At 26.0% G+C, this 16,869-nt stretch overlaps 1 long non-coding RNA gene across 1 annotated transcript; it reads left to right on the forward strand.

Annotated features, from left to right (window-relative positions):
- Positions 1 to 7,334: 7,334 nt before the first annotated feature.
- LOC126549536 (uncharacterized) lies at positions 7,335 to 15,896 on the forward strand. The gene is made up of 3 exons (XR_007603653.1): positions 7,335 to 7,474; positions 7,974 to 8,125; positions 15,781 to 15,896. It is a non-coding gene; the product is annotated as an uncharacterized LOC126549536 (long non-coding RNA).
- The last annotated feature ends 973 nt before the right edge of the window (positions 15,897 to 16,869 follow it).

The raw sequence follows: 16,869 nt of genomic DNA on the forward strand, positions 1-16,869 counted from the left end.
TATAATTTATTTAAATATTATTGTTGAATATGGACACTTCACGTCTATATATATCTTGTATTGTTGACTATAGTTTATGTATGAATAAATACATATTTTTTAAAAAGTCTCATTTATAGTCATTGAAAGATAAAAATTAAAATTCCATCCAACTCTATGTCGGCTGATAAATTCGATTACCAACGTAAAATGTTAATTATGCAGATAATATTATATATATATATATATTATGTTGATTTATTGTGTAAGCGTAACCACTATCACAGTTGTAGAAAACTGCAGTATCTTGCATACTTGCATTTATAATCCATGTATTACATATTTATATGCTGCAGGTGATTATATATATTTACTAAATTACCTAACATATTGTCGATTGGAAGAAGTCATATAATTTTCCAGTAATTCAAATATCAAGTAATCTTCATAGCTATAACAATATATTTATTAAAAAAAAAAAATGCAATGCTCTGCGTTGTGCATTGTTGTTCAACGGTCGATTTTTCGGGTGGTTAAAACGGTTACGAAAACGCAATAACTACGCTTTTCGTGAACGCCCGGGTGTCGCACTTTCGTATAATATATATATTTTATTACGTTACCGCCTTTCCCTATCAAACTGCAACAGAGTTTACGGCCTTTGGCTGCGATTTTTACGGCGGCCCGCACGCCGTTTCTCTCCAACTCGCTCGTCGATAAAAATGTCCATGTATGAATGTTGTATATATATATATATATATATATACCTATGTATATAATAATGTGAACACTTATACTCGGTCAGATACTTCACCATATACATATATATAATACATTACAACAACTCATACTGTAACAACTATACGGAACTACTATTATTACTACTCATACCGACCTGTCGTAGATTCCGGAGCTGGATCGCATCCGATCGCGTGCAGGCAATTGGATTTTATGTCGGACCCTAATATCGTTTCTAGATTGCCGTATTGCGTGGTTGCTAATGGTTGTCAAGACTCTGCACGGGGTGGACAAATCTCGAAAGACGCAAACGACGATTATCCCTCTTACCCGACCACCACCGCGGCTGTCCGCGGGAAAACGTCCACGAACAACGCGATAAGAGTTATACATTTTATACGATGACGAGGAGGCTTTTAATATATTAGTAAGTATATCGATATTTTATAAGTCGGGTAATAACACTTCAAAATAAAACAATTGACAATTTCGTTTTCCATAGAAAATATAAGTGTAAAATATTATAATCAATAATATTATTATCCAATAGGTGTTCGATTTATTTTTATGTATTTTTCTAAAATCAAAATTCAAAATTTCCAGTGCATTTTATCAAGAACTTGCGTTCTGAACACTTCGGAATCCATCAAAATATTTTTGTCCAACTGTTAGATTCAGTCTTGATCCAATTTGACGCGACATTTCCAATCCGATTTGAAGCTTAGTTTAAAATTATTTATAATCGGTTTATTTCGATCCAATCTGATCTAGTGTGATCTAATACCTTAAGGATAGCACTGAACTTCGATGTAGGTTTTGATTTCATGTTCTTTAAAAGGCTACGGTTCTAATATCAGTTATATTTTTATAGTGTAGCCCTAGAAATTATTCTAAAATCTATAGGTTAGGAACTCCTATAAAAGGTTTACTCAAACTACGCATTTTTCGACTATGTAGGGGAGTGCTTACGTTCAAATACTTAATCTCATTGCTCACACTTCAAAATAACAGGTATACACACAAATGCATTATAATATAGAAATGGAATAATTATATGATCAATTAATATAATATCAAAATAATATTTAATGCACATGATCGATATTAAATGTGATCGTGACGTCATCAGAGTATCAAAAGACTATACACTGATAGTCGACAGAGTTAAGTCTAATAGTCTTATAAACGAACGAGCATACAACGGGATTTGTAGGATTTGGTGCTTAAACGATTGACGTTGTCGTTTTCGTAGTTTGTAATGTTTAATAATAATAATAACTATAATAACATTAAGTCTGAGCCGTAAATTGGAACCGCGCTTTATTATTATGTATAAGAACGGCACAGAAAATCATGTTTGAAATACCGCTCGTATTTAATTCAATCCTCGAGTAAGTGTACGCAACGGCTGTTACATCACAGACTATAATGTTTTGTTGATATTATGTTGTACACATTAACATAATAAAGGGATTGAAAGACAGTTTTGATAAAATATGTCATTAAGAGAGCCAAGAAGATCCCTGCGGCGTAATAATACCTACGTACTATATTACGTATCAAACAAAATTCCCAATGCCATGCTACCAAGAGTTATTTTAATAAAAATGATGTCCATCAAAACATAAATTTTAAAAAATATTATGAATTTTAAATGCTAAATAACTCGATTAAAACAAAAATACGCCAATGGATTCTAAGTAAAATGTATTGGTAACCTAACGACTGGATTTAAAATTGAATTTGAAAACTTACTCAAATAATGCCTAATCAATAATTCAAACAATTATAATATAACCGAATTTTCAAGCAAATAATTATGACAAAAACAATTTTTACTGAGTTCAATAGAAATTTGAGTTTTAACTCATAAAATATGATTGTTACATCGATACAAAAAAAAAAATGTATTTTATTATCTAAGTTATTTCAAAGGTCTATGAATAATAAGAGAACGTTGGATGCTTAATTAATTGAATGAGAACAATAATTAATTGTTTTTAAAACACGATTGTATCGACCGACGTATATTACATGGTTAATTTCATGTTTGATAAAAAGTAACAAAAAATAATACTATAAATAACGATCTGAAGAATAAAGATACTATAGTTAATGATAAATGAGTAAAAAAAAAATACTACGTATAACTAGTTAGATAGAATATATTATATTTGGAAAATAATTAAATCTAGGTATAGAAAAAATGCGATAAAAATATACTTGGAAGTTAATACAGTGAAAAGTTATATGATACAACATATAATATTATACAACGTGAAATTCATTGCCACATAATTTTTCATTGCCTACAACTGTAGTAATTACAATAGTAATACAATAGTAATACTACGTGGTATACTACTGTAGGTACCAAGATCCCAGAATCTTATTTTTTGTTCAACGTCACGCTAATTTTTAACTTGAAAAGAAAAATAAACAAATAACAACAATAATTTGCAATTTTTTAATAGGATTTATTGGTCGACGGCATTCGCCGTGTTTCGCATTAAATATCGTTCATTAATGTTGTGTATATGTTTGTCATGTTATTAAAATATGGTTTATTTGCAAATTTGCAATGTCATGTTTGGCAGAAGCGTTGTACTGTGCACCTTGTGCAATGAAAATATATTTTTTTTAATCTAAATAAACCACAGAGGAAGATATAAAGCGATCAACAATACCAGGGTCCTATATTGTGCGTGACGAGTTTGTTCTGCAGTTGTGCGTTTTATTATTTTATTTTTAATTCGAATTAAGCTACTGCCAGCGAAATGCAATATAATAATATTATTATATAAAATAAAAATATTTTTTTGACGATGTCGTTATCAGTATTTACACTATATACCTATCATATATGCAATTAATGTAAAGCACATTAATTGGCATTAAATTATATAAGACGGCGGCCGGTTAAGTTAGATACTTTTATACACATATATTGTATTTAATCTCTGAAATTGTATATTATATTATATGTTTTGTGGCGTTTGAACATTGCATTGTATATATGCGACCAAGGACCTATAATATAAAATCGTATTCGAGCAATAAATGCGCGAAAACATATAGCAACAATATATACGGTTATAAAATATAATATTAAAAAAAAATAGTATGTATCTGTTATTGCAGCGTATAAAAAATACGCGTATTTTAGCTCAACATTTTAAAAATTATTACGATTAAATTAATAAATACATTAGTATATACTCATTATACTCTCGTTTTTCAAACTAACTAAATATTTAAATTATTAAATTAAACCTCCGACCTCGTAAATCATTAGTACAATTTCTCATATTCTAATCAATTTAATTTCAATAATTACTTACTATATATTATAAATTTAATCGGTTTTATTCAAAAATCAACTAAAAAATATTTTACTTTTAATTTAGACCACCTATTGCGACTGATTAAAAAACTATTATTACTATCAAATAATTATTAACTATTTTACTGCTTTAGAAATATTTTGCACTTTTGCTCAGTTTGTCTCAGTAAGACCATTTTGTAATACAGCTTATTGTATAATATTATATTGTACCAAGCAATGTATACGAGTATACGACTTAAGTTCAGACAGTAAACAATATGCACCAACAATTGATATTACTCATAGCTGCACCTCTAACTTTTAGTAATCGAAATTACTTGGAAAATTCAAAATAAGTAATAAAATTATAATGATTCGGTGTTTGTGTAGGGTCGCGAACCGTTCAATAAGAAAATCTCTTCAATATTTGATTGAATACGATACTATTTAATTTTTAAGTACATTTAGTTTAACCTATACGTGCTTTTTTTTATTACACAGTACGACTTTAAAGATGAACACAGATTGTTTATGTTCAATTATATAGATGTACTTACCTCGATGCTCAAACGCCTAATGGAGCGAACGCAATTAATATTATATGTTGTTCAAACGTTAGTCTTGCAGAATTTAATAAGAGTAGAATGCATGATTAATGTGGATAGCTCTATAAAGTTGAATGTATATTGTACCTATTTAAAGTATCAATTTATTATTCCAACAAAAAGGCCTTACGATTTGTCATTGTTGCTTATACAAATACATATTATAATATGCCAATAATCTAAACTATCTCTTGCTGAAATATAACGTACACTATGTCATTTTGTTTATATAGACAGATTTGTACAAAGAACAAAATACTCAAAAAAATAAAATTTAAAATGTATGATTATTTAATAATTACTAAACAAATACCTATATTGTCTATTATATGGTTTTCTTTAAACACACAATTATCTTAACATTTTTTTTTAATAAATATCTATCCATTAGTGAAAAAATGAATCGATGAATACATTAAGTGAGAACATGCGGGGTGTACTGAGTGCAGAAGAGCTGTGAAAATATATTAATAGGTAAGTATAAAACAGCTTATTTTAAAAATTTGATTATTATTACTTCAAAATAATCAATAACCGAATTCGGTACATTTCGAAAAATGTATGTCAATCACGTATCTCCGTTTAAGTACTATAATATATACGCAATATCTGTTGTTGAAATTAATAATAATTATGAATATTATAGTATCATTCAATGATGGTTAATATTGTTTGAAGTGAAAACATCGTACAAATAAAAATTAATCGCGAAGTATAGTACTTTGGTTAGAAACGCGAACATTATATTATATATTATAGAGCCCTGATCTACACAATGATAATTTTGTTGTATTGCGCAAGTAGTAGACGTCAGACCAAACGAGTATGTAGCAGCAACGGTTTAAGTCGATGGTAATAAATATTTAGAAGGATTCAGTCACAGGCAATACTAAGTACATGAATGACATGTTGGTAAGCTATTTAGAGGGAAAGAAAAATAAATAATAATTATAGAATATTATTGTATAGAAGTAAAAACTAAAAATATAATATTTTTTTAATTATCCACATCAAATGTTTATCAGTAATTTTAATAGTGTATCTGAAAATTATATCAAAACACTATACCTCAAAAGTTTACTATTTAAATAATAAAAGATCATTACATAGATTCATTTAGTATTTTGTTGTTAGCTTTTTGAAATTAAATTATTTCCAAAATGTCTTTATGGTTAGAACTAATGTGCCAATTTTTTTTTAAACCCAACTAAATAACGTAGTGTAGTGTATAAATAATGCATCTATAATAATCTATAATGTATGCAGTTTATTAACTTCTTTTAGGTGCATTATTAAACGTACTTAATAATACGTGTGTCGTCTTTTGATAAAATATGATATTGAATATAATATGAATACTGAATGTGATATATTCTGCATAATTGATCATGGTAAATGGATAAAGTTAAAAATAAATAAGTGTCACGGTTGTTTAACGTTCCTTTGAAACATTTCGTGTTCTCGTAGCAGAAATGAATTACAATTTATTAGCCAACTCTAACTACTTTCGCAAACTTGTTATTGAATAATTAGTCTATAGCTACAGCAGTGAACTTCCCCGGTCGAGTAATTTCTGTACTCATATTTGTCAAGATAAAAGGAAGTAATATTGTATACTCATGTGTTTCTATGATAAGCGTTTCAAACAAATATGGTTTTGAATTATTTATCCATAATAAGTTGTTTCGACTCGTTTAACACTGCCGTCTACAAATGGGCACACAGAGCACATGAAATTAAGTCAACACTTGACATTATGAAAAACCAATCTTTAAAACAAGCACATGGTACTTTATAACTATTATTATTATTCATCACGTATGTCGTATTTACCATTAACATACAACATTATTACACTTTTAATTTTTAACAAATATATATTTTTAATAGTATTTTATTCGTGATTAATCTATTCCCAAGTGTATAAAAAGTAATACGTGTAGCCACATAAGCATCGAATTGTAGAAAAAATGATTTATTTCATCATCATCTATGTTTTAGTAAACTCATTAAAACAAACATTTATGTTTTATACCATTATAGAAATATTGATGATTTTGATTTATTTTTTCTGGTTATTCTTATATTTTATATGATATTCCAAACGAAACACTTTTACAATATTATGTTTTATTTCAGTGTCTGAAATTTTATGGCGGAAATAATGGATCAATTTTCAATATTGAATGTTGTTTATGGTTACGATTTGAATCTAGCTTGCACATAAAGAAAATAAAAGTTACAAAAATCCGTTGAACTTTTCAAAATTATTTTATTGGGTAGGAAAAACTAAAAGAAAATAACTGAAAACCGAAAATATGTTACGCAACACTCCAGTTCTTGGCAAAATCTATTTGGTTTTTTTTTTTTTTTTGATGATTTCGTCAAGTAGGTAGGTACTTGATATTAATATTTTCCGAATACAATAAAAGTTTTTAAATATTTTGGCTCTATATTTAAGCTATATTTATTGACATTTGAAATTGTCTAGTTATTTTTTTTCTTAATCAAACAACTTGAAAGTGTAATATCAAGTTTCTGGTAAGTGATTCTTATAGCTATTTCAAAATATTTAAAATTCATATTATGCACATTTTTTTTATAAGTGAGAAATTGGATATTTAAACGAAAAATAACAATTTTAAAAGTTATTTTGCAGTTCTATACGGAGATTTTTTTACATCAGAGAATGATCCAATTGCTTTATATTAGTTTTCTGGAATAATATTAAATTGTTACAAAAGTTATTAAAACGTTTACCGACCCTTTCAATTTTACATCTCAATCGCACGTGAATTATCAAGGGACGAATAATAGTCGCAATAAGGTAGGTAACTGCAATGTTATGTAAGTTAATATTATATAATACAATTGATTTGTCAAAGTTCCAAAATGTCCACTAATTTTATAAGAAAAAAATGAATTATGGCATATTATTATTAGGGTATGGATAGGAATAGAATATCAGAATATACTTTTTTCCAAACTACGTATTACCAATATTTAAACACATATATTTTTCTTCCATCATCGTACGATCCTGTTATGCTTAAATTTACTTTTTGTTAGTTCTTCCTTTAGTTTCACTCTCCTCTAGACGATAGCTTACACATTTTACTATTATTTTCTTTTATAACGTATATAGGTAAGTGCGTCTTTTGAACGTATTACCTATTACATTTCAAGCATTCAAGTGTACCATTATATACTATCGCCTATCTTATTAAAAAAAAAATGAATGTTATAAATAAACGTATAAATAATTTCACAAAATATGTAAAATATTTGATTTTAATGTAATTTATGATAATATAATGATGTTACAGATAATAATATAATTATTATTATTGCACGTACACATGAGACTTACAAATATTTCAAGACCATCTTACAATTTATTTTATCATACACATATTATATACGCACGTTTTCATAAAATCCACAGCAGCTTCGTTTCACAGATGACCGCATTATGATGGTAAGGCATTCATACCATTCACCTCATCATTTAAGTTAATATATTTTTCATACGCGTCATATAAAAATGCGTGTACCATACGTTGAACTGTGGAACTACGGTTGACGGTTTCTATTGTTATGTTAATAAATATTTCGAGTTAAAAATGAAAATCACATATATCATTACCGTTAGTTTTTCGAAATTGAAAACAAAGTTCAATCGTATTAAACAATAATATACAATTGAAAAATATTTAATGGCTGGCTATTTGATTTATCATCAAGATATCTTACGAGATACATTAAAAAAATGAAATTTTATAATTTATATAAATATATATTTTTAAATAATACCAAAATCATTATCGTTACTATTTACTTATACATCAATTTACGAGCATATTATATTCGTAACATTTAATAAATAAAAAGCTTACACCATGCGATATATTTATAATTACGAGGGGTTTATCTAACAAAAACGTTAAGGAAGGGTTCTCTTAATTATTAAAATTAGTTTCCGTCTAATCAAACTTAATGTTGCTCATATTGTGTACCAGTCATATATTCAACTAACCCTAGCTGTAAAATGTAAACCCCACTTATTCATTAATTATTGCTATCTAAACCTAATGTGCACAAATTATTTTAATGAGAGATTATAAAGAAATTACTATAATTATTTAAACAAAAATACGTTTTATTTTTCATATTAAAAGCTAATGAAACGAAAGAAAATAAATACTTAAACAATTATACTTGAAAAGTGGCGCGTATTAAACAGTATTAAATAAAAGATCACTGAATTGCATATGTAATTTCCGCCGTTAAAACAAACTTACAATAATAATAATAATAATAATATAATAAATCGTCGTCCTCCAGAACCAATTTTGTATTGTAGTATTTAATTAGATTAAATAAAATTAACACCTAAAGTCTAAAGGTAAGAATATTATCTAAGACATTTTTTTGACTTTTATTGATAATTAAATTGTAAAGCATATTATTATGAGTATTTTAAAATATTGTAAATATGTAAAAATGTTATGTTTTACAAAGTTATAAACTTATAAATTATAATTTATAACTTACTTAAGTATTAAAATATCAATAATAACCCGTGAGGTGCTTTATAGATAATATTTTTTTCTTATAGTTTGATAAGCTCAATTTGGTCAATTTATCTAGTACTAAATTATACCGTTATTAAATTGATTTTGCTTAATGCAAATTTTAAATGTGTTATGTTGTACATAAAATATAATACTGAGATAAAGTATGCGGGTAAGGCGTCCTTAAGAAGAAATTTTTATTATTATTATTAATGCCTTCTAATTCTAAGAAGACGACTACTTCTAGTTATTAATGTTTTTAACTACAGGAAAAACATATTTTATTAACAGTGTGATGTCCATAATCATTAATGCAAGTATGGATTAGGCGAGGAAAGTTTTAATTTTAAAACAAGTGATAAATCTTCGATTTCAAAGAACGATTTTAAGCAGACATTTCCAAAAATTATCAATGTTTTGTGAAGAATATAATATATATCATATTATGTAGGTATCTTCTCACGAGTTTGCGATATTCTCAGAACTGGTACAAATAATACTATTCGCATTCGCTTTTACTAAAACTACACAGAGGCCGCGTTGCTCAAAACTTTTGAAACAGTTTTATTATCTCAAAAAAAAAAAATAATACAAACATTATCACTGTAAATCCAATACAGCTTGCTCGCTTCGCTTCGAACCTAAAAGTGTACAATAGAACGAGAATTGCCCATTCCACGTCCAATGCATTTTAACAAACTATAAATTATCCCCCTCATTTTCTTATATTGTTTATTCTTCGGAAATTCACTGTCAACTGCCGCAGAATACACTTTTATTTTCACACAAACACGGCGGGTAACACGAGTTTGTACTTAGTTGATTAATTTAATCAGCTTTTAATATATTCAGATTATGAATACCTGAGTTATCTGGTTCATCATAAAACAAAATGTAAAGCACAGTACCTATTCTAATAATATGAAAATAAACTGTATAATAATTATTTATTACCATAGTAATATACTAATGTATTACCTAAATTGAGGTGTAGGGTGAAACGGTTTCACGAAAACATTTTACAGTTTAAAAATAAATTAATACATTTTATTCAGATTTTTGAACCCAACTTTTTGATTAAACAATAAAATATGTTATTCTGTTTTAATTTAAGTTTTTAACCAGATAACAATTAAAAAACTATGCACACAATATCCCATATCAACTTAAATTGTTGTAGTTAGGTATATACTAATATGACATACCTATAATATTTTTTGACTCAAATGCAAATGTTTACTATATGGATGTAAATTATTCTAAAGAGCCATAAAAGTTCGATTATTTCTTGAGATATTTAAAAAAACCCAACAAATAGATGATTAATTAAATTTAAAAATAACTTTTAAGTTTTTATATTCATATTTCATACAGTACAATTTATTTTAGAATATTGAATTGTATTAAAAATACATAAACTTTATAATTTGAATAAGTTATGCATATTTTATTTTTTTTATTAAAATTGTATTTTTAACATTTTGCATAATTTTGATTCAGACAAGCTTAAATGTTATATATTATCATATTTTTGTATTCGAAGTTTTCATTTCCGTGATAGCATGATCCATCATCTTCTCGTACTAACACTGTACCTACGTTCAAAGTTTTTCATAACACATAATACTTGGTATATTGTAGATAAATTCCTTGACATTTTATTAAATTTTTTATTTTATACAAAATATACTATTACTTAATAATATACTCATATAATACGGTTTTGAATAATAATAAGTGTTTTATGACATTTTAACATAGCGGATCAATTATGAAAAGCTTTTAGCTTACTACAGTTGCTGAGTAAGCCATTGTCAACGTTTATTGATTTACGCTGTTCCAGACGTGTTAATGCGTCTTTTAACAACTGTCAATGTAGATTTATCTAAACGTGTAAATATTTTAATAACGAAAAGATAAAATATTGAAAAATGTGAAATTAGAACTGATAATACAAAATTAAGGCTTATAAAGTGTACAATGCTATACAGTATATAATATGTACATAACATATTATGCACTTACCTTTTTATTTAGTATTTTGTTGTTATTATATTATACGGACAAAAAATGAATATAAATCATTAAACGATTGTATTTATATAATGTAAGCATAAACATAATTTTTTTTAAAGACTACAAACCCCCTCAAATCTATTTTGCTGTCGAAATATTTACATTATTATAAAACCACTATTTTTTTTTTATACACTCCCCAGTCCCCACAATGAATGATTCCATTATGTTTTATCGTCAAACATTGTACAATTTACATCCAAAGTCTTATGACTTTTTTTTGTTCACTATAACAATTTTATTTCGTTTCTTTTTTACATATTTACATTCAATCAAAAATCAGAATGCATAATATGTCGTTATCGCACTTATTTATTATTACTACCATGCGTCTAAACATTGTCGTATATTATATTATATTTTCTCATTTCCATCAATACGAATATATACGACGCGGTCTTATAAAACCGCTAACTTGGTTTACACTTTATAGATTAAATTCGCAAAAATAATATTTATCACTTTTATATAAAGATATATTGAGTATACGAAACTCGTTTGAACATAATTTTATATAAACTGTAGAAGTGTAGAGCCATTAAAAGTTTGAACCTTCATCGATTATTCTAGCCGTCTGAAATGACTTTTATAGAAAAGTAAGTGTAAAAATTAGTTTTCAAATAAAATATTATACAACATTAGAAGTGTAGACATTATATAACTTGAAACCTGAACTTAGGCTTTTTTGTTGATTATATACTTTTTTGAAATTATTAATTCATTTTCTAAAACAATACCGTCCTGGATTTAAGTATTATGAGTTATGACAGATATAATATAATAAAATATGCTAATCACTTAATGGTATATACTTAATTGAAGTATAATTTGTTATGAAAACGGTTTTTAAAGCTAGGTATGTATTATACATAACTCACTATAAGTACCTACTGCAGGATAATTTTAAATGATTTTTTCAGTTTTTTTTATTTAAATTATATTTCTTTGTTGACTTATTTAGTAGTTTGTATATGTTGTATTGGTATAAGTGAATGTTTATAAGAATTTGCATTTTTATTAAAAATTCCTTTCCAAAATATGACAGCTGTGGTTTCACACTTTCCGAAAATTAGATTCTATATTACTTATTATACTTATACCTATATAGATAAGAATATATGTTATTAGACTGTAAGAACATCAATAATTAATAAAAATACTTGAAATCAAAATAGTATTAAGTAAATAATTAAATAAAAAGTGTGTGTTAATAAATATATTAATACTCATTAAAGCTTAAAAATGAATTTCAATTTAATCGTGTAGGTTTATGTACATAATTTCATCAAAAATAAATTTTTTCATAACATAATATTATAATATTGTATTTACATTGTATTTATTTAAAATATTTCATAAATAATAAATTTTTAATTATACGTCCAATGAATAATCGATTATTTTATTTTTAGGGCAAATAACTCAATTATATACACACATCTGGTTATAGTACTGTTTCAAAGTATATTTATTATACACTGAATCATTTCGACTATAATACGTTTTAATTGTGAAAAATCAAATAGGTATTTTAATAGTTTATAATTTAATCCGATCATACTTTTTTAGTACCATAATTTAAATAAAAATAGTAAAATAATGATTTATTATTAAGTTTAAAAAAATCAAAGTTGAGTGAACTACCACTGATCATCGTAAACATAAAATAAAATTGAGGATTTATGGAGAATACTGTTTTTTTTTTTTTTTTTTTTTAATAAAACATGCCTATACCATGATCCGTGGCTATTATTATAGCTTACTTTTATTAATATATTTACAGATTTGCATATTGTGCTATATCAAGTTTAGATAACCAATATAAAGGGCACATTTTTTACTAAAAAAGGTCTAATTAGCATATAAACTTTTCTCCGATCAGAAAAAAATCATGAACATTAATGAGTATATTCTCTTATTATTATAAAATATATACTATTTTCATTTTCAAGTTAAAAATTTTGTTTCTACATAAGATTACTTATATACTAACCATAATATAATTTATCGAACGGAATGCTTAAATAATTATAGCTGATTTTGTACAAGTGAGTAGGTATATATTTCAATTTTCAACATTTGATAAAACTATTTAATGTAATATTGCATTATTATAAATATAGTCATCTTATATTAAATACAAATAAATAAATTATTATAACTATTTAAATAAACTGAATATTTTTACTAAGAAGAAGAATGCAAAGACATAACTAGTCAAATGCTTATTAATACTATGTATTATTAAAATACTTTATTAATTTATTATATTTCAATATCTATAAATAATAATATTATTTAGATAAATTAAATCCTACTTGTGTAAATGCCTTTGATTTTATTATGAATTTATGATACGGCTACGGGCTTATACCCATCTTGAACTATGGTTAACCTAACTGATTATAACTGCATCGCATGCAAAATTGTACAAAAAGTATAAAAATTATAAATTCGAAACGTTCTTAATGGTTTATTATAATCTTCAGTTTTATCATTTTTTTTTTTTTTTATTGTTTATTAATATTCATTACTTGCTTATTATTGTATTCAAAGATGTTGAATAAAGCTAATTGTGTAAAATCGAGGAAAATTTCCTTTAGTTATTAAATCAAAAAATAAATATATTCAATCATTCAGGAGACTATCAGCGTACAACATATTATGATATAACATATTATTATATTAGTCATTAGTGTATTACTATGTATTAAATCTGTTAGAAATCATACAAATAACTATTAGGTTCCTACTTAAACAATACTCTGCAACTGACGTCTATACTTAGGTATTATAAGATCAATTTACGAACAGGAATATTCAAAGTATAAAAGTTAAAAAGTCCATTATATCGACATATTATTATATTAATATTGTAAATTATAAAATTGAACAATTGAATTTATTCAAATATTGTTTGCGAATATTTATTGTAATATTTCTATCTTAAAATTTTAACATTCACCAATGAATGTACGCACGAATGATATTATATTGACAGATCACAGATGAGTACACCAATTTCCAATTTTTATTGCAATATATTACGCATCAATTTAAGTGTAAATGAAAATGTATCGATTTTATTCTAAATTAAATTTTCGAAATGGGCAATATTTTTCTTCCTTTTTTTTTTACCTTATATAGTTATATCTATAGCAATATATTACCATAATATTATAATATTGTGTATCATTAAAAAGAGCTGGAATTATTATGTTTTTATAAATTATTTTAATAAAATAAAATTGAATGTATTAAACTATTAAAGACGAACAATATTTTGAAAATGTACACTTATAATAATTTTTTAACAACTTTTTTTTATAAAACATTTTAATATTAAAAGTGTATAACATTAATTATATATGATACAATGGTTAGTATCATTTATTTATAAGTAAAATTAAGTTGTGTGTGTTTGCGTATAGAAATATCAATATTTCAACAGTGTATAAATTACGGAAAATAATATTATTTCAGTGCCGGATTTAGGGGAGAGCTGAGTTGGCTGCAGGGCCCCCCCAATTTTATGATATTTTAATAGGTAAGAAAAAACTATATTTTCTAGTTTATGTTTGAGCAGTCTCCGCAATGCATTCCGCCCACGGACCACCACATACCTAAATCTATCCCCGCGTTATTTACCTATAAATGTGGGAATTAACGATATTTTCTTGTGAATAACATTATTAACTAAATCATGGGTAATTGCTGTTTTAAAGCAGATATGCTTGTGAATCTCAAATAATATTAATACAATTGTAAAATGATGTAGGTATTTTTGAAATAAGCAACATTGTATTTTTATTACTTATTTATTTTTACAAGTTGTATTTATATTTTACTGTTACACAACTTTTCAGCTTCTCAACAGGCACAACGTTTATTGTTGCAACCAGTCTTGCTATGACAGCACTGCAGTTCAACTACCTATCATCGTTTAATTTTATCACATTGTTCATGATTAACGGGCTTTCTTCGAATTTATTATATTTGATATTTCTTAGCGTGTGTGATTGTACTAAAGAAGACCATATTTAACTTTTCTTGGATGTTCTATTTTCTGGCATTGAACAGTGTTTTGCTTTAGTGAACATTGCTTTAAAATCCGTACTCTAATGTTAACGATTAATAAGGATAAAAACAAAAACCTATTATTTTTTATTAAAATACATACTTACAAATAAATTAAGTATTTTTATGTAAAAGTTTTTTTCTAGCTTTTTAACGGGCCTCATCGCCGGTTAGTTCAAACAAGAAAAAAATAAAAATATTCTTATAGGTACTATAAAAAGTACAAATCATCACTCAATGTAATTTTAAGCCGAGAATACTATGAGTCCTTTATAAATGTGGGCCCCGGGGACGTGGCCCCCCTTGGCTCCCCCCTTAATCCGGGCTTGTTGAACACATAACTTTAAGTAGGTACCTAAACCATAACTGTTACATTAGTCATGTTGCAATATTATTTATTTTTCAGTTCAGTAATCATATGATTTCATCTTCCATGGCTTCATGGCAGAATATTCTTCATGAAAAATATCAAACAATTCGTCAATCTTAACGTAATACAACAATTTGTACGTCAACTAGTCTAATAAGGTAATCTTTCTCATTTATTATTATTAGAATATTGTACTTACGTACCAAACTATAATCTTTCATTATTTTCATTTCAACAAAAGTTTTAAAATACATTTTTGATTCTTTAACTTATTTAATAAGATTACTATAATCCTTATACCCTTAGTTGATAAAAAAATAATTATTATCTATCATCCGGTTAGTTCATATAAAGATATATTTTATTTTTCCATTAAAAGTTGTACAAACAGTGTGTACATGAATTTATGATGTACCTATATCAATTATCAATAACCAAATTTAATTGATACACATACAACATAAGACGACAGTATTTTTGTTTTTTTTTTAGTACATAAACTAAAGAACTAAAGTATAGTCATATTAGTCAACTATATATAATTTTTCATTAGGTATGATGTTCTTAATTGAAACTATGTATATATATAGGTATCTTATCACACTAGACTGTCTCCAATAAAGTTTTATTAGTTTACCTACGAATTACACATTTTTGACGATTATTTAAACTGACACCTTATCATTAATCGTTGAACATCTATTTTATAATCAACATTTCTCTTTACATGCGGTTATCAACGTTATTTTGTTAAAAATAACGATAATTTCCACATTTATAAGTAAATAACGTTATTTTTCGATACAACTTCATTTACCGTAACATATATATATTTTTTTTTAGAACACCCATTCAATTTTATAGCAGTTTCAAGTTTATATTAGTATAAAAACGGTAATTTTATCTCAAAATTGTCGAGAAAGTTAAATATGGTATTTACCATGAAAGTCTCGAGCTATTGAGAACCTATAACATAATATAGTATAGGCTAATTTACCAGGCTTAAAATATTATGTTTAGTGGACACTAAATTACATGGTGCGTAGTGGGATGTCTAATGGGATTTCTGTTATCCTCATTCCCCATTATTGTCTGTTATAAACACATTCAAATTAATTGTATTAT

This window comes from Aphis gossypii, chromosome 2 (assembly GCF_020184175.1).
Source record: "Aphis gossypii isolate Hap1 chromosome 2, ASM2018417v2, whole genome shotgun sequence".
NCBI classification, from domain to species: domain Eukaryota; kingdom Metazoa; phylum Arthropoda; class Insecta; order Hemiptera; family Aphididae; genus Aphis; species Aphis gossypii.